Source organism: Elephas maximus, chromosome 4 (assembly GCF_024166365.1).
Source record: "Elephas maximus indicus isolate mEleMax1 chromosome 4, mEleMax1 primary haplotype, whole genome shotgun sequence".
Classification (NCBI taxonomy): Eukaryota; Metazoa; Chordata; class Mammalia; order Proboscidea; family Elephantidae; genus Elephas; species Elephas maximus.
The window spans coordinates 85,289,924-85,316,371 of NC_064822.1; the positions used below are offsets into that span (position 1 = coordinate 85,289,924).

A 26,448-nucleotide genomic window follows, 5' to 3' on the forward strand; every position below is an offset into this window, starting at 1 on the left:
ATTAAAATGTCATTAAAACCTACATTTTATGGATGATGTTAAGACCTGGAAAAAATGTATTTTATACTGCAGAGTATTTTCTAAAGCAAAAATTTACAAATACTTTTCAATAAAATTATAACAATTCTTTCCCCCCCCCAAATAAAAAAGAAAAATAGCACTTTCAATAGAATATACTAGAAAAATCAGAAATGCTATAAACGTAAGATTTCTTTAAAAAGTGAGGGTTCCTGTGTTGGTAAGAATACTTGTGGTAATAATAAACACCTTAAGAACTGGAAAGCAAAAACCTTAGTTGTAGGAGCTTGGTGTAAAAAAAAAAAAAAAGCTAGAAATGTGCTCGGCACATACCAAAGAAAACAAGCTCGATAAAACAGAGTAATTGTACATAAATTGCAAGATGCTTTATTCGGAAGATGGTGGGCAAAACAGTGTATTCCTGTATCAAACGTTAATACAATAACTCCTAAGTCTTCAATTTTGTACTGGTTACAAGACATTTTTTTGAAATAATATATTTTGCTATATAATCACTTAGAGATAAGAATCATGTTGTTGCTATTAGGTGGAATCCAACTCATATTGACCCCATGTGACACAGCAGAACTGCCTCATAGAGTTGCCTAAACCGTATTCTTTATGGAAGCCAACTGCCAGGCCTTTCTCCCACAGAGCTGGTGTGTGGGTTCGAACCACCAACCTTTCAGCAGCTGAGCATTTAACCATTGTGCCAGTGCTCCTATAAGAATCAGAGATATAACTCTCAATCTTCCCTTTTTAAGTCTTAAATATTTTAATTGGTTATTAATTAAAAAAAACTAGTTTTTAAAATGATTGTTGTCTAAACTGTTTAAATCAACTACTAACATGTTACTCCCATTTTGTAGGTGAGAGAACTGTGACCCCAAGCTTAAGTCATTGAGCAAGCCCTGAACACAATTCTGATTGTACAATGCAGCCCATGTCCCCATGCCATGCTGCACCCTGCCCCCAGCATACTTCCCTTTTGTGCCTGGACACATGTATCCTAGTGTCCCTTCTTGCTGTCATGTTTTGGTTTTCCTTCTTTCTCAAACTCATAACCTTTTGTCCTCAGTTTTCTTGCTGTGCTCCTCTCCCCACCACCGCCCCCCGCCCCGTGTCTCTCAGTTCATCATAATATGGGGGCTTGTGTGTTGCTGTGATGCTGCGAGCTATGCCACCGATATTCAAATACCAGCAGGGTCACCCACGGAGGACAGGTTTCAGCTGAGCTTCCAGACTAAGACAGACTAGGAAGAAGGACCTGACAATCTACTTCTGAAAAGCATTAGCCAGTAAAAACCTTATGAATAGCAGTGGAACATTGTCTGATATAGTGCAGAAGATGAGCCCCCCAGGTTGGAAGGCACTCAAAAGATGACTGGGGAAGAGCTGCCTCCTCAAAGTAGAGTCGACCTTAATGACGTGGATGGAGTAAAGTTTTCAGGACCTTCATTTGCTGAGGTGGCACGACTCAAAATGAGAAGAAACAGCTGCAAACATCCATTAATAATCGGAACCTGGAATGTACGAAGTATGATTCTAGGAAAATTGGAAATCATCAAAAATGAAATGGAACGCATAAACATCGATATCCTAGGCATTAGTAAGCTGAAATGGACTGGTATTGGCCATTTTGAATCAGACAATCACGTAGTCTTCTATGCTGGGAATGACGACTCAAAGAGGAATGGTGTTGCATTCATCATCGGAAAGAACGTTTCAAGATCGATCCTTAAGTACAACGCTGTCAGTGATAGGATAATATCCACGCGACTACAAGGAAGACCAGTTAATACAACTATTATTCAAATTTACACACCAACCACTAGGGCCAAAGATAAAGAAATGAAGATTTTTATCAGCTCCTGCAGTCTGAAATTGATCGAACATGCAATCAAGACACATTGATAACTACTGGCGATTGTAATGCAAAAGTTGGAAACAAAGAAGGATCAGTAGTTAGAAAATATGGCTTTGGCAATAGAAAAAATGCCAGAGATCGAATGATAGAATTTTGCAAGACCAACGACTTCTTCAATGCAAATACCTTCTTTCACCAATATAGTGACTATACACATGGACCTCGTCAGATGGAACACACAGAAATCAAATTGACTACATCTGTGGAAAGAAGCGATGGAAAAGCTCAATATCATCAGTCAGAACAAGGCCAGGGGCCGACTGTGGAACAGACCATCAACTGCTCATATGCAAGTTCAAGCTGAAACTGAGGAAAATCAGAGCAAGTCCAAGAGAGCCAAAATATGACCTTGAGTATATCCCACCTGAATTTAGAGACCATCTCAAGAATAGATTTTATGCATTGAACACTAGCGAACAAAGACCAGATGAGTTGCGGAATGACATCAAGGACATCATCCATGAAGAAAGCAAGAGGTCACTGAAAAGATAGGAAAGAAAGAAAAGACCAAGGTGGATGTCAGAGGAGACTCTGAAACTTGCTCTTGAGTGTCGAGCAGCTAAAGCAAAAGGAAGAACTGATGAAGTAAAAGAACTGAACAGAAGATTTCAAAGGGCCTCTCGAGAAGACAAAGTATTATAATGACACGTGCAAAGATCTGGAGATGGAAAACCAAAAGGGAAGAACATGCTCAGCGTTTCTCAAGCTGAAAGAACTGAAGAAAAAATTCAGGCCTCAAGTTCAAATAGTGAAGGATTCCATGGGGAAAATATTAAATGATGCAGGAAACATCAAAAGAAGATGGAAGGAATACACAGAGTCATTATACCAAAAAGAATTAGTCGATAGTCAACCATTTCAAGAGGTGGCATATGATCAGGAACTGATGGTACTGAAGGAAGAAGTCCAAGCTGCTCTGAAGGCATTCGCAAAAAACAAGGCTCCCGGAATTGATGGAATATCAATTGAGATGTTTCAACAAACAGATGCAGTGCTGGACATGCTCACTCGTCTACGTCAAGAAATATGGAAGGCAGCTTCCTGGCCACCTGATTGGAAGAGATCCATATTTATGCTTATTCCCAAGAAAGGTGATCCAACCGAATGTGGAAATTCTCGAACAATATCATTAATGTCACACGGAAGCAAAATTCTGCTGAAGATCATTCAAAAACGGCTGCAGCAGTATATCGACAGGGAAGTGCCAGAAATTCAGGCTGGTTTCAGAAGAGGACGTGGAACCGGGGATATCATTGCTGATGTCAGATGGATCCTGGCTGAATGCAGAGAATACCAGAAGGATGTCAACCTCTGTTTTATTGACTATGCAAAGGCATTCGACTGTGTAGATCATAACAAATTATGGATAACACTGCAAAGAATCGGAATTCCAGAACACTTAATTGTGCTCATGAGGAGCCTTTACATAGATCAAGAGGGAGTTGTTCAGACAGAACAAGGGGATACTGATTGGTTTAAAGTCAGGAAAGGTGTGCGTCAGGGTTGTACTCTTTCACCATACCTATTTAATCTGTATGCTGAATAAATAATACGAGAAGCTGGACTATATGAAGAAGAACGGGGCATCGAGATTGGAGGAAGACTCATTAACAACCTGCATTATGCAGATGACACAACCTTGCTTGCTGAAAGTGAAGAGGACTTGAAGCATTTACTAATGAAGATCAAAGACCATAGCCTTCAGTATGGATTACACCTCAACATAAAGAAAACAAAAATCCTCACAACTGGACCAATGAGCAACATCATCATCGACGGAGAAAAGATTGAAGTTGTCAAGGATTTCATTTTACTGGGATCCACAATCAACAGCCATGGAAGCAGCCATCAAGAAATCAAAAGACGCATTGCATTGGGCAAATCTGCTGCAAAGGACCTCTTCAAAGTGTTGAAGAGCAAAGATGTCACCCTGAAGACTAAGGTGCGCCTGACCCAAGCCGTGGTATTTTCAATAGCATCATATGCATGTGAAAGCTGGACAATGAATAAGGAAGACCGAAGAAGAGTTGATGCCTTTCAATTGTGGTGTTAGCGAAGAATACTGAATATACCATGGACTACCAAAGAACGAACAAATCTATCTGTCTTAGAAGAAGTACAACCAGAATGCTCCTTAGAGGCAAGGATGGCGAGACTGCGTCTTACATACTTTGGACATGTTGTAAGGAGGGATCAGTCCCTGGAGAAGGACATCATGCTTGGCAGAGAACAGGGTTAGCAGAAAAGAGGAACACCCTCAACGAGGTGGATTGACACAGTGGCTGCAACAATGAGCTCAAGCATAACAACAATTGTAAGGATGGCGCAGGACTGGGCAGTGCTTCGTTCTGTTGTGCATAGGGTTGCTATGAGTTGGAACCGACTCCACAGCACCTAACAACAACCTCTCCCCACCTTCCCTCTTACCAACAACAATTTCATCTGATCCTTGGTTTCTGCAATCAATTTTGCAGGTCTCACTGTCAATTGTGTTTCCCCCAGCCTCGACCTCAATCTCTTCAACTTCTCATCCTGTATTCACTTAGATTTCCAAACCTATTTCTGGCGGTCCTACTGGCACCTCAAACTCAATATGTTCAGAGCAGGGGCTTCACTAGGGTTGGTGTCATCCAGTGTGGTAACTCATAATGTCACCACTGCCTGGGCCTGAGTGGGCAGGGCCAGCTGGCGAACCCCACCTAGCGGGTGGAGTGGCACAGCCCGTCCCTCCTGTGGCTCCCATGGCTCTTCCACTCTCCCACTGGCCAAGGCAGAGACCCTCCTCTCCACCCAATGGTAGGTGCTGTAGCCTGGCTTCCTGCACCCTATGACTGACAGGTGACAGAGGGGGGCAGGAGTGGTGACAAGTTACCACATTGGGTGACGGGTGACACTAATCCTAGTGATGTTACTGCCTTGGCGGCCCTTCCCCCAGTGCTGCTGCCTCCCCCTGCCCCCCCCACCCCTGCCGCCCAGCACCACAGCCCTGCTGCCAGGATAGTGGAGCCATTTGGGTGTCACCCACTCTGACAGTGTCAGGGGTAAGGTCCGCACACCCCCTCCCACCTCTCTAGTAATGCCACTGGTTCAAGACAGAATATTCCTTTTCTTTTAAGCCTGTTTCCTTCTCAATTTCAATTTATTTTAAGGAGATCACAGTCAATCTGGTCATTTAGGCTCCACACTAAGGAATCATCCATTACCCCCTCAACTTGACAATGATTTGTGAAACCGTACCTACTCTACTTTTTTCTACTGTAGCTTACAATAGTGCCTTCATACATTATATTCTAACAAAACTGAACTATGTGATAAATTCTCAACCACAGTTTTCTCTTTCTCTTTGCTTGCGTCATATTTTCTGCCTGAATTGAACTTTTTCCATCTTTCTTATGGATTCATCCTATCTTCTTTCTTCATTCTACAAATATTCATTAAGCACATACTGTGTTTTAGGCACTCTCCTAAGTAAATAAAATAGAATCTCCCCTCAAAGAGTTTACAACAAAATAAGTTCAATGATAGAGATGTACACTAGGCACTATGGAAGCAGGTAAGAGGAAGCAATTGACTCCAAGGGGGCTTTCCTTTACATATCTGTGTGTCAACTTGCCTGGGCCATGATTCTCAGTGTATTGGCAGTCGTATAATGTTGTGATCACTTCCCAGTTGAGATCTGATATGTGATCACCCCCATGATGGGATCTGCTGTGAGTAGCCAGTCAGTTGAAAGCGAGTTTCCTTGGGCATGTGGCCTGCATCAAATACGAGCAGGCACTGTGGCAAGGCTCCAGGGCTTTTGCTCAGTCTCGATCCTGCAGCTGGCTCCTGTTCATCTGACTTCTGATTCTTGGGAGTTTCTTGTCTTTATAGCGACTTTTATTTTTTGGTTCTTTAATTCTTAGAACATGCATTTATTATTGTCTTGCATTTTATTCCTTTGGGATTCATTCATATAAGGGTATGGTAAGTAAAGGTGATGCCTAGTCTTAGAAGAAATAGTGAGGTGGAAGAGCTTATTCTACCAATGAATACAACTCTACAATCCCTTATAAAACCTAAGTGGGATACCTAGAGGAGACGTCAGAAATGAAAATAGTCTTTAAAAAAAAGAGAGAGAGAGAGAAAGCGAAGGACCTTTTGAGTTGGACTAATTTCATGTGGCCAAAATTTGATCCTTCCAGAAGGAGAGGAAAAATAGAACAAAACATTTCTTTGGAAAATTTATTTTACTATAGCAGAAGGATACACTATGAAAGAACTTCTGGCCTATAAACGATGAGGTTAAAGTATTAAGCTGAGGAGAAAAATGTGAGGTCATACCCTTAAAGGGTAGTTCAGTTTTTGTATTAACCATGGTTCTCTCCTCTACAAATTAATGTAGTGCTTCTCCTTCTAATCCTGTGAGATGCAGTTGTCCCTTCTGTAGTGAGTAAAGCTGACAAACATGAAATTGCACAAGTTAGTGTCATTGTCTGGAAGAGAACCTGTTGTGAGTAGAGGCCTCGATCCTTGTGAACCAGCCACCTTTTTACTTTCTGTAAAAGAGAATTTACTCGCACGTTTTAATCACACTACTCCAAGAACCCAACTAAGAAATAAATAATGGTTTATATGTTTTTTATAAAAAGGAGAAATGATAGAAAATGGTTTTATATTCTTTATTTTTTTAAAAAAGTGATGCACTTTAAATTGCTAGAAGAAGAAAGCTGTTCATAACAGACCATAGAGTACAACTTGTGCTCTTTAAAACAAATTTCATATTTGCCATGATTTCTAAATTCTCTTTAAGCATATAAAAATAAAATCAAGGTGCTTATCAGATTCATAAGCATCAAAATTAAATAAGCAACACTCTTCTTGTATCCTATTCCAGCCTAGTTAGAACCATATATTTTCTAACTACATAATACTCATGGGGCAGTTGGTTCAGTGGTAGAATTCTCATCTTCTATGCAGGAGATCAGGGTTCAATTCCCAGCCAATACAACTCATGCACAACTACCACCTGTCTCTCATTGGAGGCTTGCATGTTGCTATGACGCTGAACAGGTTTCAGCAGAACTTCCAGATTAAAATGGGCCAGGAAGAAAGACCCAGCAATGTACTGAAAAATCAGCCAATGAAAACCCTATGGATCACAATGGTCCATTGCACATGGGGTCACCATGAGTCAGGAGGCCAACCTGATGACAGCTAACAGCAACAGCAACAATGTAATATTCAGATGTAATAGTTAGAATGTCATAGAAAGGGAGCTCCCTATATCTTAACTCTTAACTCTGGAGCCACACTGCCTGGCTTCAAATCCCCTCGAAGCCACATACTTCCTGGGAGATCTTGAGCAAGTTACTTTACTGCTCTGCGTTTCAGTTAATCAATTTGAAAATGAAATAGTTATAGTACCTACCCTCATAGGGTTTCTGTGATGGTTAAATTGGTAAAAACACAGAAAGTATTTTTAGAAGAGTGCCTACATAGTGTTAGTTGATGCTATTATTGCTAGTATTAAAATTTCCAAACTCATGAAACAGTTTATCACTTACAACATGCTTTTGTACACACTTTCTTAGTTTTTATCAAACATAAAAAAATTTCTAATATACTACTAAGAAAACAGCAAAGATAGTAAGTGATAAACTGACTGCAAATCCTAATTGTAGCTGCTGCTAATCATTTCTTGAAATAACACCTTGTGAGCTAATGTGACAAAGCCACCCCAAACCATGTATACCCTTCACCATATAAAATGGATCTTATGAACTTCAACTAAAGTGGAAAAATCCACTTTGTTTCAAACACTATAGTTTTTAATAGCAAAGATAAACTCTGGGGCTAAAAATTAATGATGAACTAGGTACAGAGGGAACAGGATTTTGTTCTGTTGGACTTAGTAGTTCTCATTTAAGAATGGGAAAACTTTAGATATTGCTACATCATAAACTCACCAGGCCTCACTTCTGTCAGCAAACATGGAGTCTGTCTTGAAGAATGAGAGCTAAGTGCTGTGTCCCAGCCCGCTTTGGGCATTCTCAGTAGTCTGCACTATCTGGGATGGGGAACAGTGGTGACAGCTCAGATGGGAGTCACTTCCACAAATACCCTAAACTCAAAAAAAGTAACTGCAAAGCCATTTTCAGAAATGCTAATGCCAGGTTGTAAGTAATTACCTTAGAGCTATAATTGCCATGGGAGAAATTTGGGAAGAAGTAAAAGCACATGAAGCAATTTTGGAAAGAATTCCACCACAGTTGAGAAGTTGGACTTCTATACTGGTTCTTCAAACCCGAAATGAATTCCTGACAGGACTTCCCATGGAAGATGCCTTTGTTGGGTTAGGCCAAGTAGTTAGGAATGTCGTTTACAGTCTTTTCAGTATCAGAGTCAATTCCAGGCCACCAGACACAGTTGTTAGCCAATGTCTTCATGTGAACACTTCCCAGATGTGTTAAATGTACTGTAGCCAAGATAACTAACAACCACCTTCTGAAATTACAACAAAATATCTCCATAAAAAGACATCTTTTGTGGCCAGAGAAGTCATGCCAATAGTTTGTAAATGTTTGAGAACATCTCCCCACCCCCAGCCGCTTCCTATTACACTAAATCCAATCTACCAAAAATTAAGAAACTCAGGAATTGCTGTCTATAATGGATGGGAAGCAGAGTAAAAATGTATCCCTCCTAAACACACACACACACAAAAAAAAAAAAAAAAACAGGAAGGACTAAAGATTTTCTTTGATTTTTGAGAAAGTGCAATACTGTTTGCCTTGAATGGCAGCAGGAAGGAATAAACCCAGGATGCGATATTTGAGGTACTGATTCCACAGGTTTACCCCTCCCCTTGGATAAATGATACACAAAAGTAATACTTTTCCATTGTGGACAACACAATCTAGACATCATCAACATATGACACTATAACCAGAGTCCTAGAAAACTAAATCCTCAACTGGAAATTCGAAAGGTAATGAGAGTTGCAAAGGAAAAATGCTTAATTTAGGTTTTTCCCTCAAAGACTAATGATTAGCTATTAATCAGCAAGGACAAGATCTTCAAGGATGTATGATTGTATATACCTGTGGTCTCCATATAGTCTCATTTTAATGTTAAACTTTAGTATTAACACAGTTGATGTTTTACTAACTTTTTGGTTTAATGGCAACATGTTTGGTTAGGTATTTTTCCTCATTTGAATTCCCAGGGGTAAAAAGGTACACTTATAATTTCAAATAAATTATTGCAACAACTTTATCTTAATGGAATTATTATATTAGGTTCACCATTATAATTGACTGCATCTTCAGAGAACTCTTGGGAAAATGTGGCCAATTTCCTCTAATCTAGCTGTCTAATGGTTTGAATGGCTTGATCTCTGAGTCATGGGAGTGTAAGCCAATTCCTTTTCACAGTGCTTTTGCCAACTTTCTTTGGACAGGAAGTACAAACTTCAATTGGAGTAGTTGTTATATACATTTACAACATGCTCTTCATCGACACAATATCATAATCATTATAATCTTAAAAAACACATAGAAATCTCAACAATTCTAGTAAACGGCTTAGAAGAAAAGACTGTGGACAATTTTAAAACCAATTATTCATCTATCACAGTAATAATCAACTTCCTGCTTTCTTCCTTCTCTTTTTTATTCATTATGAAGATACTTAAAAAATTTCTACCATGTGTCATAGGAGCCCTGGTGGTACAATGGCTACTAACTGAAAGGCTGGCTGTTGGAACCTATCCAGCAGCTCCACAGGAGAAAAACCTGGTTGCTTCCATAAAGATTAAAACCAAGGAAACTCTATGGGACAGTTCTGCTCTGTCACATAAGGGAGCTATAAGTTGGAATTGACTTGATGGCACCCTACAACAACAACCACCATGTGTCAGAAATGAGGAAAGGGAGTACAAAAAGCAATTCTACAGCATATACTAAAAGAAATTTCACATATGTAGAGCTGAGACAGATGGCACTTTTTCCAATATAAAGATCTTCACCAGACTATTGATCTCATCTGTGAAATTTAAATGTTTAAACAGTAAATGATGATATTTAAACATTTGGTGATGATGCTGGAGATAAGAGTGACTTCAGGAATCGCTCCAAGTTTATCAAATATCTTTGCCTCAAGACAAACAGGGCTGCTAAGAGGGCTTCGTTATGGAATAGGTTTGTGCCCCTTAAATGGTAAAGAGTAAAGAAAACTGTATTTATTTTCTTGGGGTGTGTAATTAAAGCCTCTCAGTGTTTGAATTACAGGAAGCATGCTGACTGACATCAAACTCAACAGACTCTTACACCTCAACCATTTTAAACACAGGGTCTGCTTAAAATCAGGGCAGAGAACTTATGTAACCTCTCACCAATAGTACTTGAGAACGGATTTACGCTTGTGCTTGTTTAGCTTTCTGATTAAGCAATCTTCATCTGATCTCTAAACCATAAAGAGTTGAGAAGAGAGTAAATAAGAAAAGATGAGCAGACCCTGTATTTAATATCGACTTTTAATACCATTTTCTTATTGAAAATGGACTCATACATAAATCACTGTGTCATAATATTACACTCAAATGGCAATGGCACAAAATCACTGAAGTTAAGCTCCTAATCCTCTGGTACAGAGTATAGAAACTTACTAGGGTACTATTCGTTACTGAAAAAATGAAACCAATGCTGTCAATGCAAGCATGCACACTTACATCAAAGGCTGGGAAAAAAGTGGTAATTTCAAAGTTTGAGCAAAGACTGTCACTGAGGGATCGTGCAATGAGGTATGTAGCTCAGTAATGGATTTATACTTACAGTAGATCCTAGGGAACATAACAGGTAGAAGCCAGAGTGGGGAGGAGATGGGAATAAGTGTAAGACCTGACTTTGATCTGGAAAATAATATGAAGCACAATAGGAGAGAGGCTTTCCTTCTGGACAATGGGAAAAATCACATTTAGCCTGAGATTTTAAAGTTCTATCTGCAGATACTATGATTCACGTTAGATTTCCACAATCATTTAGTAAAGACTGATACATTGGTACAACTTTGCAAGGTGGTATTGTGAAGAGAGGTCAAGTTGATTCTGACTCATAGCGACCCCATGTGTTAAAAGACCAGCACTATTCAGCCCTGTATTCACCTTCCTGTTTCTATGGAGGCTCTTGTGTTCTCACTAGCAGTTCAATCCATAAGCCACAAGCTGTGATCGACAACTAAGAGAATGCTGGCCCACAGGGCAGAGAGAGGAGCCACATGACTCAGAAGAGTTGTCAATGGGGCAGGTGGTAGAAGATCTTTTTCTTCCTCCCCCCTCCCTGCCCTTCCTCTTCTCCCTCTTTGTCCCTCTGTCATGTCCTTCCCTGCCATACACACAGAAACCTCGTCCTTTTTCCCCGTAATAAAGAGATTTTTCTTAAGAGGGAGGAAAAAACTAGCACTTATTTATCAATCAATGGAAATAGTTGGACAAAAAGAAGTATGAAGCCAAATTTCACTACACTACCTGAAATATAGGCTCAGAAACTCCTCATATAGGAAAGAAAGATTTATGAAATCTTTAGACTAAAGAGGAACTCTGCAGAGGGAGGTCTTGAGAATAAAATGAGATAATAGCTACACACAGTTTAGCACATAATGGACTGATTTTATGAAAGCTCCTTGCCTTGGAAGGCTTTTTAATTTAGCAAAAATTATAATGTTTTGGAGACAAGTACAGCTGGTTCAGATCTCAGTTTTGCCACTTTTTTGGCTTTGTGTCTCAAGAATTTTACTTAACTGCCCTAAGACTCAGTTTCCCCATCTGTGGATAACACCCACGTCACAGGGCTATTTTAAGGATTAGAAATTATGTATGTAAAGCTTTATGTTCCTAGCTCATAAAGGTTAAACATAATTTTGATAATTATAATTTTGATAAATATAATTTTGATAATTTCTTGCATCACTTTATCCATAAGACCATATTTTTTGCCTCCATTAATGTAAGCAACTATCAGATTTCATAAGCTTTGCATTGTGTTCATACCTGAACCATATTTTAAAAAAATTTTACAGTGAAAAACTATGAGACAATGATTTAGAACTAGCGGAAACTAGGAATTCCTTAAAATTCATCACTATTCCAAAGCATCAACACAATTATTACTAAAAGAAAAGGAAGCCTTAGTTCAAACAAACCTAAAGATACTTGAGCAAATTAAAAGGACAATGTGCCAAATGCCTACTTTAGAAAGGCCTTTACCAGAAGTCTTTGACTAGGCTTCTTACAGTCTTATGAACACTGTTTTGAAAATCATTTTGATTTCCTGTGGCATACGCCACAGCAGAGGCATCACTATTCTCTATATCTAGAGCTGTAACTAGAATCCAAGGCACTAACAAAGTAAAACTTATTTTTAATAACATGCAAAACACATTTGCTGTTACGGAAGCATAGCTTTCTGGTAGTACTGTGGTGCTAGGCATTTGCAGTGTAAACACTGATTTTCACAGGTTTGTGAATCAGCCACTGAAGTTAGCTTCTGAAAGGAACACAAACACATTCCCAGACTGCAAAGAAAGCTTAAAACCCTCAATAAATTTGATTTGAGGTAAACTAAAAAAAAAAACAAAAAAAACTAGTTATGTTGAATTAGCAACTTGCAGAGGAAAAGAAATAATCATTTCAGTGAAATACAGGTTGCTGGTCTATTCCCAAACTGGGGAAAAAAAAAAGGACCAATAAATCACTCTCTTTCTCACACACACACACACACACATAATTTTCCCTGATTACAGATACATACATACACACACACGCGTGTGTGTATGTATATGTATATGTGTGTGTATATACACACACACGTATGTATGTTGTTAGGTGCTATGGAGTTGGTTCTGACTCATAGCGACTCTATGTACAACAGAATGAAACGCTGTCCGGTCCGCGCCGTTCTCAAAATCTTTGTTATGCTTGAGCCCACTGTTGCAGCCACTGTGTCAATCTATCTCATTGAGGGTCTTCCTTTTTTTCACTGACTCTCTACTCTACCAAGCTTGATGTCCTTGTCCAGGACTGGTTCCTCCTGATAACGTTCAAAGTATCCTCACTTCTAAGGAGCATTCTGACTAAGACAGGTTTGTTCGCTCTTCTGGCAGTTCATCGTATATTCAATATTTTTCTCCAGCACCATAATTCAAAGGCATCAGTGCTTCTTCGGCCTTTCTTATTCAATGTCCAGCTTTCACATGCATATGAAGCAACTGAAAACAGCATGGCTTGGGTCAGGCGCACCTTAGTCATTAAAGTGACATCTTTGCTTTTTAACACTTTACAGAGGTCTTTTGTAGCAGGTTTGCCCAATGCAATGTGTCATTTGATTTCTTGATTGCTGTTTCCATTGGTGTTGATACTTATGAATAGAAAAATTTTATATATATGTATATATACACACATACATGAAATTTTTATACTCATAAATTTTAATATTTATTTATGAGTATAAGTAAAAGGCATTGATCAAGTTTGAGCTATTAAAATTCTTGCTCTCTCCACTGGATACTGGTACAAATAGAACACTGGGTTACCTCCAAACAGTCAAGTGAACGAGCACATCTCCTTTTCTACAGAAGCTATTATATTTCATTGATTCTAACATGCACGGTTTTGTTTACATTTTAACATTTCTGATATCCACGTCACTTTAAAATCAATGGTGTGTCATAGTTTAATTAGCAGCATTTTTCTTTCTAGTGATAAATGAAATTATGGTACGCCTTAGAATTGATGAAATATAGTATATTGAGTAAAAAAGTAAGTACGTCTTTTAATCTGGCATTGTAACACAGACTAATTAAGGTTCACAGTATATGGCATCACTATTGTCACTATTTTTCAGGTATAAAGCAAGATGAAATTATATGAGAAATCTGGCAATTTAACCTTATGATCAAACTTTTTATTTTCAGTGTTTTCCCTTTTTCACCATTGCATGTTCTTTTTGGCGCCCCAATTCATCACCATCTTAAGTTTTCATGTTATATGCCCTGAGTTATTCTGCATTAAAATTTGTAAGGAAAATAACAATATTAATAGAATGAGAGGTGTATTTATATTGTAAATCGAGAGTAATAGAAAAGTCAATAAAAGAGATATATTTAACTTATGAAGCACGAATAACATCAAAATTTTCTCCTTTAAAAAATCACCCATTGATACAACTTCACACTCACTAAAACCAGTTTCCATCAGGTCAATTCCAACTCATGGTGACCCCATGTGTGTTAGAGTATAACTGTGCTCCACAGGGTTTTCAGTTACTGATTTTAGGAAGTAGATTGACAAATCTTTATACTGAGATATCTCTGCACAGACTTGAACTGCCAACCTTTCAGTTAGTAGTCAAATGTGTTAACCGCTTGCACCAGCCAGGAACTCCTCACACCCACTAAACAAAACAAAAAAACCCACTGCTGTCAAGTTGATCCCAACTCATAGCAACCCTAGGGGACAGAGTAGAAGTGCCCCACAGAGTTTCCAAGGAGCAGCTGGTGGATTCGAACTGCTGACCTTTTGGTTAGCAGGCAAATGCTTAACCACTGTGCAACCAGGACTCCTGAACCAGGACTCCTAGGATGGCTAAAATAAAAAAGATAGACAATAACAAGGACTGGCAAGGATGTGGAGAAATCGGAACCCTTATACATTGCTAATGGGAATGTAAAATAGTGCGGCCATTTTGGAAAACAGTTTGGTAGTTCCTCAAAATGTTAAACAAAGCTACCATTTAAAAAAAAAAAAAAAGCCAAACCCGTTGCCATTGAGTTGATTCCAACTCATAGCAACCCTACAGGACAGAGTAGAGCTGCCCCGCAGGGTTTCCAAGGAGCACCTGGTGGATTCAAACTGCTGACCTTTTGGTTACCACCTGTAGCTCTTAACCACTACACCACCAGGGTTTCCAAAGTTACCATATGACCCAGCAATTTCACTCCTAGGAATATACACGAGAGAAAAAAAACATGTCCACAGAAAAATTTGTACACATTATTCACAGTAGCCAAAAAGTAGAAACAACCCAAATGTCAATCAACTGATAAATGGATAAACAAAATGTGGTATATCCATAAATTGGAATATTATTTAATATTAGCAATAAAAAAAGAAATGAAGTACTGATACATGCTACATTTATGAATACTGAAAATATTATGTCAAGTGAAAGAAGACAGTAACAAAAAAACCACATAATGTATGAATATAATGTATGATTCTACTTACATGAAATATCCAGAATAGACAAATCCATAGAGACAAAAAGTAGATTAGTGGTTGCCTGAGGTTGGGGGTTGGGCTATGGGGAGTAACTGCTAATGTGTATAGAGTTTATTTTTGAGGTGATGAAATGTTCTAAAGTTAGACAGTAGTGTTGGTTACAAATCTGTGAATATACTAAAACTCACTGAACTGCACACTTTAAAAGGGTCAATTTTATAAGTGAATTATCTCTCAATAAGATTGTTAAATTTCTAAGATTATTTTTTTAAAAAAATCACAGCCTAAATGATTTTAAAGTACATTATCTAAAAGAAAAAAATGTCTGTTCTGTCTGAGTTTTTGCTAAGCCCCTAAGTCATTACTGCTATTTGCCACAAAGTTCTTGCATTCAAATACATCTGTGCAGCAGATGTGTTATAATGGCACGTTTTGAATGTTACATCTGTTAGTAAAATGTAGCGAGGCTCAAACTGCTAATTAAACATGAAATTGTATGTGTCAATTCAGAACCAATTTCTTGTTAAAACTGTCTAATGTTTAAGGCACAATAAATTGAGCTAGTATCTGGGACTGTTTACGTCTTGACCTGTGTGGGAAGGCGGGCCAGTGCACCGAATATAGGCTAGACGGTTTCCATGGATACCTCACACTACTTGAGGTGTAGAAACTAAAAATTATAAACAACTTCATGGAAATTATGCCTCACAAAATATATTAGTGAGAAATAAAAAAATACTAATCTTCCTGAAGAAAGATGCCAGAATTCATTTTTTTTCATAGGTGAATAAGATTTTGTTTTCCTTTTCTTTTTTTTGGTGGGGGAGGGCAAAATTTTAAAAGAACAGTTTTTAAGTTCCTTTAGAATTCATATTAGAGGTAGAGATAAACTGAAAATGTGTGTCTTATCATTGGGTTTACAGCAAACCTCAAGCCTTTTTAAAATACTTAGCTCTTAGAGCAATTGACTAGATTGAATTGTTCCAGGTGAGTTTAATTAACATGGCCACACATTGCCTTCCACAATGATGGTTTGAGGATTAATGAGCCTCTGAAAGTGAGTACTTAGAAATTCCTCAATGAAATACGTACTCCAAGAACAATGTGATACTTATGAACAATACGATGTAAGATTTTGCCTTTATTTGGTGTTATTTTACCAGCTATGAAAGAAGTATGAGTTAAATCCTTTAATGTAAGCAGTTCTTGTATAAAAAGCTCTTAATTAACTGTAATTTTTAAGAAGAGAGAGTGGAAAAAGAAAGTAGATGGGAAATAAAGAAAAGAGAAATGAATTGATAGATGGTATTAAATTTTTTTTTTTTTATTGGCTGGGATTTGTATTAATTAACTTTGACATATAAAGAGCAAAGTGATTATTGCTATTTCTCCTAACAAAGTCCATAAAATGATTTATAGGAATATTTATTACAGTTATGATGTTTGTTTCTAGGCTTGAAAGAAATCCATACCAAAAGATATTCTGCTGCACTGGATCAATCAAGCTCTAGCCTGGCTAGAAGCGATGATAATTATTGGAAAGTAAATTGTTATGTTTTTGTCTGACTGCCTGTTGCCTTGGCAGGTGCTATTTCCAACTCCGTCTGGAAATAATAGTACATCAAGCCATCTTGGGTGACTTATATAACCAGCTACTATCATTTGAAAGCTGTCAGCTCCAGTAACTTGCTGCTATTGTACATGGAACACTACTGGAACACTGACTTCAGTTCATTTATTTTCTGCCTGCTACTGAGAAGAGTATGTTAAAAGAGAAACCAATTTTAAAGTTTCACTTTTAATTTTAATTCAAGTCACCTTAAATTTGGTTATTAACAGTGACCAAAAGGAGAGTAAGAGATAACAAACAGCTGACCTTGCATTCTTTATTTTCATTTGCCAGTTAAAACTATAATTAATTCCTTAGGCAAAGCATTATTTTCTGCCTCCTGAATTTACAATAACAGAGGAAGAAATTAGGCTTCAAAGAGAACAAAATCTGTGTGTTTTCTCATCATCTGAAAGTAGCATACATGATACAGGAACTCTCTGTACTTCTGCACAATTTTTCTATAAATCTGAAACTGCTCAAAAAAATAGCCTATATTTAAAAAAAAAAAAAAAAGGAGCACACACAGAAGATGGTGAAAAATTACTCTCCTAAACTCTGAAGAGTTATACAATTATAAAAAGAAATTTCTACCTCAGTGCTCACTAACATATTTTGCACTATCAAAAGCAACAAGATACCTAAGAGGGCAGTACAAAGCAGGGTCTATGACATCTCACTTGGAATGAGCCAGTTTGGTCCACGACTACCAAAAGAACAGAGGGAGGGGGAGAGAGAAAGAACATATATGTTAAAATAGGGAGCTCTAGGAATAACGGAATCTTCATATCATTAATGAAGAGTTTCCCTGTATAAAACAATTTTTGAAAACTTAAATAAAACGAACGATTTTTTAGGAAAAGTAATTTACCAAAATTGAACCCAAATGAGACTGCAAATCTAAAAGGACCATTCCCATAGCTGGAGTAGAGGAAGCTGTCAAAGAAAGAACTGCCCACTCAAAAAGCACCAGTTCCAGCTAGTTTCAGAGAGAAATTCTACCAACCTTTAAGATCACTCCAATGCTATTTAACTGTTTCTGAGCAGAGCACAAAAAACCTCCAAATAATTCTTATGAAACAAGTAAAACATTTATATAAAAACCTGATATGCAACCAATGTCACAAAACAGTTTGTCTATAAATTTTTGAATGAGAAATGAATTTATGCTGTAAACTTTCACCTAAAACACAATAAAATTAAAAAATAATTAAACAACAGGGCACTAAACAACAACAAAAAAAACCTGACAAATATTAACAACAAATGCCTACAATGTTATTTATAAATTTCATTGTATCTGAACATGTGATAGCAAATTTCACAAACGAATCGACTTTGTTCCAGGAGTGCAAACACAGCTCAATATTACATATATTAGGAAATCTATTAATAAAACAAGAAGTTTAAGGAAATACATCACATGTATTAAGTATAAAAAATGTGGTCATTCTCTATAGGTGCTGAAAAGTCATTTGACAAAGTTCAACATCACTTTCTATTAAAAAATACAAACTCAATAAAGAGATGCTTCCTTAACAAAATAAAATATCTTAACCCAAAAGTCAACACCATGCTTAATGGAAATATTAGAGGCATTCCCAATAAATCCGGGAAGAGACAAAGATGTTTACTATCACCGTTAATATTTAACATTGTGCTGGAAGTACAAGCTGAAACAATTAGCTCTTAGAAATAATTTAGAGATAAAAAAATGTGGAAACTAACAGTAATTGCAGACGGTTTGATTTTATCCTGTGAACACCCAAGAGATCAAAATGCAAGACAAAAAACCTGAAAACTTTAAAATAATTCATTAAGGCAATTACGTTTTCAAAAATGAGGAAGCTCTCTAAGTCCTGATATGCTAAGATCAACAAGTTTTTTTTAGGTTAAAAAAAAAAAAAGCTAGGTACAAAACAGTGGTATGATAAGTGATATGATAACAGAGATAGCAACATATATTTGTATTTGCTTGTGCATGCATAAAGAAACACTGGAAGGATACAGAAAAAACAAATAACAGTCATTATATCTAGGTATGCGGAGGGGTGGGGCTAGGGTGCAAAGGGGATAAAGGTGAGAAAGAAACTGTTCTATTTCTGTACCATGTGATGTATTGCCAATTCAAAAAATTAAATTTAAAATAATTTTTAGTGAAAGACTTTTCTTTGCTTCTCAAAGAAACCCAAGCATGCCAGTTATTAAGCTATTGTCTTTTGGCACCAACCCTCCCCTTGGGATGCTGGGTCTGAAATTTTTACAAATCTTCTTTCTGCTTTGCTGGCATAGAGTCCCTGAATGGCGCTCAACAACTAGCCAAAAGGTTGGCAGCTAAAACCCATGTAGCAGCACCTCAGAAGATAGGCCTGGCAATCTGCTTCTGAAAGGCCATAGCCTTGAAAACCCTATGGAGCAGTTTTACTCTGCACACAAGGGGTTATCATGAAGTCCAAATTGACTGGACAGCAACTAACAAGGCTTGCCGGCTGGATCCACACTAGGCTCTGACAACTGGGGGCACAAGAGGGAGACTGCAAGGCTGGAGGAAGAAAAAGCAACTTGTCCCTTCTTGTCAGCTTCCTATGAGCTTCCTGTGGACTTCCTGTTTTTGCTTCTTGTTCCTGTGAGTGTCATCCTGGCAGTGGTGGCTCCTGTTCATAGAAACAACTAATCCAGTTTGCAGTTTTTCCAACATGACTTTCCTTCAGTGACACCTATACCAGCCTTTGTCTCCTTCTTGGAGGTCTGGGTCCCAGTTCCATGAGACCCTTCCTCTAAGTTATTAAGTTTTAATAATTTCAACCTCTTTGTTCCTATCCTAGGAGTGGTAGCTGCTTCCTGAAGTTGCTTAGCATTCTCTTTTAGCCTTTTCATTTCTTCAATTTCTAGTAATTAATTTGTGTCACATTCTTCCTTAAAGCAATTTGTGTTTTCCTTTCTCCTGATTCAACCTTGATTGATAAACCAAAGAAATTTTTCTTTTTATTGTTTAAACACATACTATTTATAAATTTAATCAATTAGATGTTTGTGGGGATGAGGATCTTCTATAGGCTGATATAACTTGGAAAAATTATACAAGGAATTAGAAAAAATCAGTTTATATAAGGACTATGTTTCTTTTAGAGAATCTGGATAAATTATTTTCCAGAATAAACATCATCATATTAATGTATCAATATGAATCACACTGAACACCCAGATTTTGCCCTTGAGTAGCTTCCTTTTTGTGGCATCAATTCGCAAAAAAAAAAAAAAAAAAAAAACTCTGTCTCACTAACGTGTGTAATGCTAGGTTCATTTATTACCTGAAGACATTTTTGTGAAGGTGTACATTTTCAATAGTTATACAAAACTGATGTTAATATTCAGGTCGCTTTCAAAGAACACTTCACTCCTTCATGACTGAGATTCATAAAACCTCTTATTATTTGTTGTAAATGCAACACATGAGGAAATTTCTCATATTTCTATTTATTATATAATAAAAATAAAATTTAAATAAAAAACATTGCACTATGACAGCTGAACCATTAAGATTATGTTTCTAGAAAGTACACGTTCTGCAAAGTTGCATGCGCCCTGTCAATAACTTAAAACTGTCAGAATTTTTCAGGTTGATAACATGCATTCAGAGGCCCCTCGGGAATTCTCCCAAAGCCCAAACCAGGACGCTTTGGTCATGAAGAACCTAGGTTCACAGGCTGAATTTGGCAGTCACAAACATTTCCCTTTAAAATAAAGATCTGTGGTACAAAACACTATGATCTTTGCAAGCAGTGTTGAGGGTGGGATGAAGAAAGGAAGATGCTCAGGAATCCTGGCAACGATGGATCACTCATCAACTTTTAAAGATGTAGACAGGAAACAGAAAAAAAAAAAAAAAAAAGACTCAATTACAGTAGGGTAGAGGATGAGCTAGTCTTTTTTCATTATTTTGTAAAGATGCAGCAGCAAGTTACATTCACTGATGATAAAGAGCAATGTTTCCATCACCAACTCATTAAACTGGTTATGAATTCACTCATTAACCAAGTTATACTAGCTAGCATCAATTTAAGACCTGGAGGCTAGCCTTTTTAAAAGCAGATGCCATTTATTGAATTACTTTTTCCACTATAGTTTTTGAACTATTATAATATACTACCGCATTAGCCACAGAATATTTTATGTCTATTCAAGCAAGGTATATTTTCTATTAAAGTTTTTCCCAGAAAAAAACAAGAATGAACTATATTTTTACAGTTTGGTTTGAGTATACAGGATGAACAGGAAATGTATATATATGGTATAAACAGAAGTACAGCATAAACAGAGATGTGCTAATGCTATCTATATAGCTTCTAGCTCAGAATATTAGATATGAAGTAGCTACCAATCCTGATCTTGCATCAGGATCACCTGGAAAGCTGTTTAAACTTATAGATGTCCAGACCCTCACTACAGGTATAGTAAATGAGAATTTCTCTGAAATACTCCTCAGCCTGGAACCAGTCTGTGGAACAGCATTTGTGGGCAATTGGTATTGTTGGTGTTAGTTGCTCCTGAGTCAGCTCCAACTCATAGCAACCTTTTGTATAACAGAACCAAAAGCTGCCTGGTCCTACGTATCTCCATGATATTTGATATATTTGAGCCCATTTTTCAGACTATAGTATCAATCCATCTCACTGAGGATTTTCCTCATTTTTGCTTTACCAAACATTATGCTTTTTTCCAGGGATTGATTTTTCCTGATGATGTATCCAAAGTAAGTAAGACGAAGTCTCGTCATCCTCACTTCTAAGAAGCATTCCAGTTGTATTTCTTCTAAAACTGATCTGTTTGTTTCCTCTGGCAGTTCATGGTATATTCAATATTGCATTATACCATTAGTATAACCTGCTGCTGTCAAGTCATTTACAACTCATAGCGATTCTGTAGTACAGAGTAGAACTGCCCATAATGTTTCCAAGGCTGTAAATCTTTATGGAAACAGACTGCCACATTTTTCTCCCCCTGAGTGGCTGGTGGGTTCAAACAGCTGACCTTTCAGTTAGCAGCTGAGCAATTAACCATTGTGCTACCAAGGCTCCTGTGCCATTAGTATAGTGGGATGAAAATACTTAAGATCTGTTTGAAACCCCTATCCAGTCATCTCCTAGCAGTGTCACCCGGGAAACTCATTAAACCTCTCTGTGCATCAGTTTTCCTTTGGTTTAATGAAATAATAGTACTGCAGATAGTTATAAAAATTAAATGAATGGGAAAATATATGTGCATGTTAAATATCAAACATAATTTACTGTATTAAAATGAAAAATTGATAAAAATCTGGATTTTAATATGAACCTGTTAGAAAACAACCCACTTATGAGTATCCACTTACATTAAAGTAAGGACATAAGGTTATATTAAATTAATCCTTGCCCTAAGAAGGTTTTCAAAGGGTTTCAAAGGATACGGGGACAATAAAAACAGAGGAGAAACTACAATGACACTGGTTTTGCCATAGATTGAGATCACTTTTGCTAAAATCACAAAAGAACTGTACACCTAATCCCTGTTTATATGACAAAATGGAAGCACTCTGGACAACTTTTCCCTGCCTCTCGTTTCAACTCAGTGTCCAAACAATTCTAATGAATATCCACTTGTCACCAGGGCTTTTGGTTGAAACTTTAAATCCTATTTAGAGGAAAATGGAGTAAAGGGAGCTGAGAAAGTCACACCCACACCACTAATTCTGGTTGTTTTCCTGGGGCTCTTTAAGACCTTAGTTCAATAATAATCCTCAACTTGTTTCTAAGGCCTCAATTTTCTCAACATTTGCCATCACCCTCCCTTCCTAAATGCAAATCTCCTTTTGTGAAAAGGTACCAGGAACTCTCAGCCAAACATTAAAGAGTTAATATCTGATGGTTCCCAATTGCTTAAATGTGATCAGCTCTAATCTCATAAAGACAGTAAATATGCTCAACATTAAAAGGCCATCAGAACTCACAATTTCAAGTTCTCTCTAACCTTCTTCCCCCTTCAAATTATCACTATAGCCATTTCTCTATTCTCATTCATAGATCATGGCATCAAAAATATATATATACACTGCCAACCTTTAAGCAGATTCCAAAAAACAATGGCAAAACCTATAAAGACTAAGGTTCTACTGCTAAGTGTCTGTAAGAAAGTATTTTTTTCTCTAGTTGTAAGGGTTGTCCCCCCAACCCCCCATTATTTATCCAGGTTATATAATGCTTAAATTCTGCCTTTCAGTGGCACTATGATGTATATATAGTGCAAATATCCTTGCTGGAATTACAATGGCAAGTTATCAATTCATGTGCAGCTAATCAACCTATTTGCTTTCTAGTGTAGAGCGGTAAAAGCTTATCTCCTGCAGACTCACGGATCGTTCAAAGCAATCTAATTGAATTGCAGGGCCAAGAGCATTGCACAACACGTGATGTGTCTCCAGTGGAGCACAGTGCCAGACACTGCAGGCGTTACATAATCACATGCTGTTGTTGGCAGAGGACGCCCTCTCAGCCGCCTCAGTGGCTTGGCAGTCCATGTCTCCTCCAATCGTGCCCTGCAGCTTTCATCTGCACAGTGTGTTCACATGTACAGTCACATGTTTTCAGACTTTCATAGCAGCAAATGAAACAGGGCCCATTTCCCTACCGGTAGAAACAGTTCATTAAAACCAGTCATATAGTACTAGATTATGCCAGGCTAGAAGACACATATAACACTGAGGCTTCTAAGCCAGCCAGAGAGAAAGCACATACCAATTCTTCTACTTCTAAAATGACTAAGGATTTACGATATTATCCTTGCCTTTTGAAAAGAATATATTTAAGACATTACATAGAATATTGTCAAACCTAAGCTAGCTGTTCATGTACATGAGCCACAGGGGCTACTATAAATCCCAGGGTCATATACTCATCATTTTACTTCCAGGAACCAATCAGACTATGCACAATTATGAAATTTTAAATATATCTAGTTTTCAAGCAATGTTATTACATTTGTAAATATTGAGCGATGAAAAACACCTAGAGATTTAACCTTTGCACACATTCCATTGTATTGCCAATGTTGTGCCCTAATGTAAAAATCTCTTTAAAACGAATAGTAAAACAGGACACACAATAAACGAACTCCTATCCATCTTTCATTTTAAGTTTTTGGCTTTGTTTGTTTTTAACATTTCTATATACAAGGTACTGAATCCAGGAAAATGGCAATGTCTGCAGATTTTTATTTTTAAACAAAAGAGATCAATTTAATCTATATCAGAGCTGTTTAATAAAACTTTCTGGGCTGGTGGAAATGATCTCTATCGGTGCTGTTAAATACAGTAGCCACTAGCCACATAAGACTATTGAGTGTTAGAAATGTGGTGAGTGTGACAGAAAAACTGAATTTTTAATTGTATTTAAATTTGAATAGCTGCATGTGACTATTGGCTACTATACTAGAAAAAAAAAAATTTTTTTTTTTTTGTATAAATTTTAGATCTATACTACCCTAAAGAGCATAACCTGATCAGCTAATACTGACTAGGACTGAATCTTCATTTGTTTCAAGAATGTCTTTAAAAATTGTTTTTGTCCCCCAGATACCCTATCAGCTCAGTAACGAAGTCACTCCTGAGGTTCACCCTTCAGCCAAAGATTGGACAGGCCCATAAAACAAAATGAGACTAAAGGGGCACACCAGCCCAGGGACAAGGACTAGAACACAGGAGGGGACAGGAAAGCTGGTAATAAAAAAAACAAGGTCGAGAAGGGAGTGTTGACATGTTGTGGGTTGTTTAACCAATGTCATAAAACAATATGTGTACTAACTGTTTAATGAGAAGCTAGTGTGTTCTGTAAAACATCTAAAGTATAATAAAAATAATAATAGTAAAAATTGTTTTTGTTTTTTTAAATAGAAATCAATGAAGACGTCATAGAATAAAGTTGCCCTTTGATCATTAAACATACAACTAGCATTCCACGATATTTCAATAAATGTTCCTTTTTAAAGTTGTGGGGGGTTTTCACTGTTTGAGTTCAAAAATGACAGCATGATGATTAGACCACCTGGTTAGCCTCTGAGTTGCCAAAGCTTTGATACAAATCTCATTATTTGGTAGGTCCAAAGAAGTTCACATAAGTCTTTAGGAAGAACAATATAATCAGAAAGCATTTCTTGTTAGTAGTGGTGAACCCTGTGAGTGAATAATAAATCTCGCTCCTTACACATTTCCTGAATTCTACGTTAGAGTGATGGGGGCATATCTGCATAGGTAAGACACTAGAAAAATTACCATAAAAGGAGCTGAGATAGAATTATACCAATTCCTGTGCATTGCAGAAAATCTCCTATTATGCAAAGAACAAAAATACCACACTTAAATTTAGCAAACACTGGTTTTTGAGAGGTTTAGGATCTAAGAATTCCATAAATTCTCAAATTCTCAAATAGTGCTATAGCCTGTCATTTCTCTAATGCTAACAAAGGACACCGTAACTGCAAACTCCAAATGAACCTTTCAGACCATTAAATTGATAATTCTGTAAATAGAGGAACTAGGTCTTTGATGAAGGTGTTTTCCAGCTAAGTCCTTTTCCTTTCTCTTTATTTCTTTTGCTAGCATCTGTTGGACATATTTTCAAGGCCATGTTCACGAGGAAACAACGTTTTTCATTACTTAGCCAACATTACGGCATACGTGATTAGGAACAAAAAACAACAAAGCTACATGAAGGTGTGGATCTGGGCTGGCAGTTAGATTACAAAATGTACTATCTCAACTGTCTCACCTTACACTGCACTAAAATCAAACCGTATTAAGTGAAATTACAAATTGTTGTCAGGGATGTCAGCACTGTAAATTTTAAACTAAAGCGGGACAAGGATCTAATTGCTTAATTTAATGGCAAATATAAAACATAGGTAAATGAAAATAGAGAATGAGCCTCATTCAACAATGGGTGGGGGAAGCTTTTTAAGACTGGGAAGAATTGAGTTTGCTTAGCATTTTGTTTCAAATACAAACTAAGAAATTTTAATATTTACTACATTCTTGTACAGCAGAAAATACATTTTGGCTCAAGTAGAAAGATATTTTTGCTTAATTACTTAGTTTTACATGGAAAGAAAAAAAGGAAAAGTATACAAACCATATTTTTTCTGGCTCTAAGATGTATTTCTATCTCTACCAAATATTATCAAAATAATATAATGTAATATTACTGTAGCTGGAATTAGGTAGACTTTTTCAATTGTAAAAAATTATCACTAATGAGTAGAATTCTGAGTAAAATATGACTGTTATTGTAAAAAAATGGAACTAGAAAAGTTTGCTTTGAGTTTGTGTGACTTGAATAATTATAATTATGAAGTGAGAAATCAAAATACAGATAGGATAAAATAAAACATTATTTTATATAATTTAAAGCTTTGAACTTGAGAAAGACTCAGAAAGGGATAAATCTTTTGTGAGATGGTGACACCCACTGACGAGTTGTGATACTGCAGCCCAGCTCTAGAGGCTCTTTATCCATTTACCACCTCAGGCTAGAGGTGGAAAGGAAATTCCAAAAGGTTTCAATGTAAAACATGAGTATCACTCACCAAGAGGAGAATGTAGGCATGAAAGAC

General features: G+C 37.1%; 1 protein-coding gene across 1 annotated transcript in view; it reads right to left on the reverse strand.

Moving 5' to 3' along the window:
- ITPR2 (inositol 1,4,5-trisphosphate receptor type 2) overlaps nt 1-26,448 on the reverse strand; it is a 523,041-nt gene that overhangs the window by 166,307 nt on the left and 330,286 nt on the right. The gene's annotated exons all lie outside the window — the stretch shown is intronic.